This window comes from Myotis davidii, unplaced genomic scaffold, assembly GCF_000327345.1.
Source record: "Myotis davidii unplaced genomic scaffold, ASM32734v1 scaffold363, whole genome shotgun sequence".
NCBI classification, from domain to species: domain Eukaryota; kingdom Metazoa; phylum Chordata; class Mammalia; order Chiroptera; family Vespertilionidae; genus Myotis; species Myotis davidii.
The window spans coordinates 1586699-1592535 of NW_006294069.1; the positions used below are offsets into that span (position 1 = coordinate 1586699).

General features: G+C 39.5%; 1 long non-coding RNA gene across 2 annotated transcripts in view; it reads right to left on the reverse strand.

The window, feature by feature from the left end:
• Positions 1–5837, reverse strand: part of LOC102753424 — a 52714-nt gene that overhangs the window by 21057 nt on the left and 25820 nt on the right. The window contains exon 2 of one of the 2 annotated variants that reach the window (XR_001514604.1): positions 4202–4299. The exons of the other annotated variant lie outside the window; for it this stretch is intronic. This is a non-coding gene — a long non-coding RNA (uncharacterized LOC102753424). The remainder of the gene's footprint in view (positions 1–4201; positions 4300–5837) is intronic. 2 annotated transcript variants of the gene reach the window in all.

A 5837-nucleotide genomic window follows, 5' to 3' on the forward strand; every position in this document is an offset into this window, starting at 1 on the left:
AAGGCCCCTGACTCTGTGTCTCTCCTGGGAACCAAAAGGCTTTGTCCTTCCTCCTGAGCCAGGGACAGGGACAGACAAGCTCGCTCTCACTCTCTCGCTCTCTCTCCCTCTCTCTCTCTCTCTCTCTCTCTCTCTCTCTCATCTCGCTATCTCTATCTCTCTATCTCTATCTCTATCTCTATCTCTATCTCCCTTCCTCCTTCCCCCTCTCCCTCAACATAAAAAAAAAAAATCTTGGAGAAAAAAAAAAAAGACAGGACAAATCCACCCCCATCTCCCAAAAAAGTTTAATGCTATTTACATAAGGTTAGGTAGGTACAGGAACAACTAATGAAGGTAGAGGGGATGGTGCTCCCTTAACATGGTGATATGGAGCACAGAGAGCATATAGTGGTAGATGAAAATTCTTATTAGCCTAAAAGGTAACTTTTGGCATACTAAGGTACAAGTAGTAAGACTCTGAAACACTCCATGTTTGAAGGAATAATTTAAATAATGAGTTTTAGAGTTTCAGGATTAAAAACAAGTAATCAAAACAACATGCGAACAAAACAAAATATCCATATTTACTATCGGGTTACCTAAAACAAACAAACCACAAGAAAAGTGGAATTGGATAGGATGGCTTTTAATATCCTATATAATAAAAGCTTTATATGCAAATTAACTGAATGACAGAACGACCGGTTGCTATGACGTGCAGTGACTACCAGGGGGCAGACGCTCACCACAGGAGCTGCCCCCAGCCCGCAGGCCCCAGGCCAGCCAAGGTGGGTGCCAGCGGGGGCCCCCCTGATCACCCTGCCAGTCGCCCACAGATCAGCCCTGATCATTGGCCAGGCCTAGGGATGCTACCCATGTATGAATATCGTGCATTGGGCCTCTAGTAATTTTTATCAGAAAGAGGCTTTAAAATGTACAACTGGCTCAAAAACCTCTAAAGAAACATGTGAAACAAACACATGAACACAAGAAATATAAAAACAAAACAAAAAACAAAGGCCACATATCTAGAAGAAAAGGTGAACTTTATCATCATTACATACCAAGTCAAACATTAATCAACTTCTATTAGTATAGGACATGTGACCTGAATAGAGAAAATTTTAAAAAATTGTAAATTCTAATCCAAGGGAAGGTTCTCCCCCAACCCCACCCTTTACATTGTTTTTAGAGAGATTACTGACAGCAACACAAATTGACTGACTGATTTATAAACAATCCTCTAGGAAAAGTTCATCAGAGATTTTTTTATATATATATATTTTATTGATTTTTTACAGAGAGGAAGGGAGAGGGATAGAGAGTTAGAAACATCTATGAGAGAGAAACACTGATCAGCTGCCTCCTGCACACCCCCCACGGGGAATGTGCCCGCAACCCAGGTACATGCCCTTAACCGGAATCGAACCTGGGACCTTTCAGTCCGTAGGCTGATGCTCTATCCACTGAGCCAAACCGGTTTTGGCCATCAGAGATTTTATATTTGGCCCAGTTTCTTCTACTTTCTACATCTGCATTCCCTTAAAATATAAGTGTTCAAAATAATGGCAGATATTCCAGTTTATAAATATACTAAAAAAAAGATATTTAATTAAAAGCGGTTTTCAGATTAACACTGTTAACTATAAAATAATTAACAGTTGGGTTTGTTTTATTTATTGTCTTTATGGGGGTGAGAAAAGAGAATATGGAGATGGAGAAGAATTCTTTCTTTTTTATTGATTTCAGAGAGGAAGGGAGAGGAAGAGAGAGAGAAACATCAATGATGAGAGAGAATTGGCTGCCTCCTGCACACCCCATACATTGAGCCCGCAACCCAGGCATGTGCCCTGACTGGGAATTGAACCGTGACCTTCTGGTTCCTAGGTCGATGCTCAACCACTGAGCCATGCTGGCCAGGCGAAGAAGAATTCTTTGTGACAGTCAGATAACGTCCAACTGGGTCAGAAAATTAAGTTAATTAGAATGTTGCAGAATCTCAAAAGACAAGGCCTCAAGCCCTCTTTCTTCTCTCTATAAAACTCCCTTCTTAAATGATCTCATTAGTCACATAACCTTAAATATTAAGTATTCACTGATTATTCAAAAAAAATGTATATCCCTAGCCCAAAGCCTCCTCTCTAAGCCCCAGACTAATATATTCAACTATTTGTTAACTTCACTGGATGTCTCACAGTCAATTGTAAACTCCATATCCTAACTCCCACTCCCTCTTCCAAATTTGCCCTGGACTAGTATTCCTTATCTCAGAAAACAATGCAAACATACATCTGGGTTGCTCCGATCAGAAAGCTGGAGTCATCTTTGACAATTTACAATAGCTAATTTGGAAATATCCAAAGTGCCCATCAGCAGATGAGTGGATAAAAAAATTGTAGTACATTTACACAATAGAATACTACCCAACTGTAAAAAAGAAAGAACTCATACCATTTGTAACAGCATGGATGTACCTGGAGAGTATTATGCTAAGCAAAATAAGCCAGTCAGAGAAAGATAAGTATCACATGATCTCACTCATATGTGGAATCTAATGAACAAAATAAATTGATGAACAAAATAGATCCAGAGACTTAGATGCATGGAACACATTGTCAGACCTCAGTGGGAAGGTAGGGAAGGGTGGATAGGTGGGGAAGAGTGGGTGGGTGGGAGGAGATCAACCAAAGAACTTGTATGCATATATGTATAACCCATGGTTACAGATAATAAGGTAGTGAAGGCCTGGGGTTGGGGCGGGGGCTGCTAGAAGAAGGGGAAAAAAAGGAACCTATGCAATACTTTCAACAATAAAGATTTTTAAAGCAACAACAACAAAATACAGAGCAGTACTGTATCATATAGTGACTCACTTAAATCAAAAGCCCTTAGTATAGACCACACCACAAATGCCTGGCACTACCAATTGCAGAATATTTACCCTTGCACATTTTAATGGTTATAATTTAGAATCTTATGTCCTGTCCATTTCATTACTTGTCTAGATTCTAGTTAAAAACCACCTTTAAGCTGAAACCGGTTTGGCTCAGTGGATAGAGCGTCGGCCTGCGGACTGAGGGGTCCCCGGGTCGATTCCGGTCAAGGGCATGAACCTGGGTTGTGGGCACATCCCCAGTAGGAGATGTGCAGGAGGCAGCTGATCGATGTTTCTCTCTCATCGATGTTTCTAAGTCTCTATCTCTCTCCCTTCCTCTCTGTAAAAAAATCAATAAAATATATTTTAAAAAACCACCTTTAAACTGAAAAATTTTGTATGAACACCACCCAGTGTGAAGATATCTATCACCAAGAAATGTTTTCTAATGAGGAAAATTGCATTTAGTATTTTAAAAAGTAGAGAAATAAAATAGTAGACATTTTCAATGGTACATATATATAAATTTTAAAAAATTCTATGTTCCCTTAGTGGTATTTTTATCCATTTGGAAAATGTAGAAATTCCAAAGCAACTCCTTTTCCAACCTCACCTAAAAAAAAAAGAAAGAAATTTCCCATCCCTTGGGAGCAGGGGACCAGTGCCTTTTAGACCTTTAGGTTATTTACTCTTACTTTCTATTAAACTCTGAAAAGCTTGGTTTCCTGGTTTTCTAGTTGGAAGCAAATATGAAGCAGCAAATCAGCAGAAGTAAGGAGCTATTAGAGGAAGACACAGAGACAGTAGAAAGTGACAATAAGGAGGAAGATTCAGTACATAAATCTATACCCTGCAGCCCAAACAAACACCAAAAGCACACTCTTACTTGGAAAAGAAGCTCCTAAGGGCATCACCGTATTGATCTTAGTGTAATACTTCACACCCTTCCAAATCTAATCTCTTCAACTGTCCTCTGTAACATCTCTCCTCCAATTTCCTCAGAATCTTGCTCCATGAATCATCCTCTCTTCCCTGCCATATCTTGACCCTTTTCTTGCCTATGGACTCCTTCCCTTCAGAAAAAATATTCTCAATTCTCTTACAAGTAACACAAAAAGAGCCCTTCTTTCACATCAACACTCTCCTCTAGTTACTTTCTTCTCTTTCAGAGACAACGTTTTGGAAAGAATAGTGTCTACCTGCTAGCTCCCGTTCCTCACCACTCATTTATCTTCTAAGCCACTGCACCACAATGGTCTTCTAACCACCCACTCCACTGTAGCTGCTCTCACTTTGGTCACTGCTGCCCTCACAACTGCCAGTCTACTGACTTTCTACTCTTACCTCTGTTGACCTCTCCAAGACAACTTGATCCAACTTCCTTCTTGAAAATTCCCTCTTTGTTTAGTCTTTGGTGCCACACTCATTTTGATTCTTCAGTCCTGGGATGTCAGTGGAATGTATGCAAAAAAAGGGGAGGAGGGTTCATGATCAAATAGGTTTGGGAAATATTCTATTAAAATTAAACGGGTTTCTTTACTAGGGATTTCTCAGATTTCTAACAAAATACTGATATGCATTGTGAATCTACAGGATGGAGTTTTACAGTGTTTCCCAAACTTGCCTGGCTCTAGAACCTTTCTCTCCCTTATAAAGAACTATCTTATATGATAAATTAATTGAGGAACATATTTTGGGTAACATCACTTTTGATGTTCTCTTTCAGCCTTATCTACAGGATCTCCTTCCTCCTTTAGCCTCTCAAATGTCTAAGTTCCCCAAAAGTCCACTTTCAGTGTTTCACTCCTCGCAGGTCTCACTATATACATTCATCATAAGTGATCTCACTCATATTTTCATGGTTTCAACCCAGCTTTAGAGTGACTCTGACTGACACTGTGTAAAGTAGGAATAATAACAAATTCATACGGACTAAAAGACATGATGTATATAAAAGTGTAAACACAACATATTTACACATTTAAGCAAAAGCTTAATAAATAGTCACAATCATTTACTCTGTCTCCAGCCTAGATCTCCTTGCTGAGCAGTAAAGATGTATTGATCTAACTTGGGACTTCCCCTTGGTTGTTGCATATATACCTCAAACTCAAGATGCTCACTTCCCACTCTACCACCTGGCCCCTGCACACTCTAGCTCAGTATGTACTCTTTGCCCAAGCCTGAAACAATGAAGCCATACTCCAGACTCTTCCTTTTCAATTACTATCCTTCCCTCTGCTCACCAATTTAGTAACCAAGTATATCTGGCTTTTTTCTAGTGCATTTTCAGATGGCTATCTTCTAAAGTACAAAATCTGATCACATCATTCTTCTGCTGATAAATTCTTCAATATTTCCTCATAGTTTTCAGGATAAAATTCAACCTCCTAATGTATCATATACGGCTCCTTATGATCTGGTCTCTTAAGTGTCATCTCCTTCCATGCCCTATTCTCATATACACTCTCCACTTCAGTCAAATCAAATCATGTGTATGTCTACTAATGGTCATACTGTCAAGACTTTACTAGTACACATGCTATTCTCTGTCCATGAAGTCAATTCAACCCCACTCCCACCCACTTTATTTCTGGTTAATTCCAAATGGTCATTTTCATGAATTTAGTTATATGTTGTTTCATTTCTATTCTTTAAATTTTATCTTTAACAAATGTATAACACAGCCTATAAATTTAACTATTCATTCTCAACCTATTTAATACTATAAAATACAAGCAATTCATCCAGTATACTTAGGTAAAATTGTCAGCTCCAGAATTGTCTGATTTTAGTAATGAGTAAGTCTATAATTAAACTAGAGGCCCAGTGCATAAAAATATGTGCACTCGGGGGGAAGGGGGGGTCCCTCAGCCTGGCCTGTGCCCTCTTGCAGTCTGGGACCCCTTGGGAGATAACGACCTGCTGGCTTAGGCCTGCTCCCGGGTGGCAGAGGGCAGGCCCAATCCCTAGGTGCAGC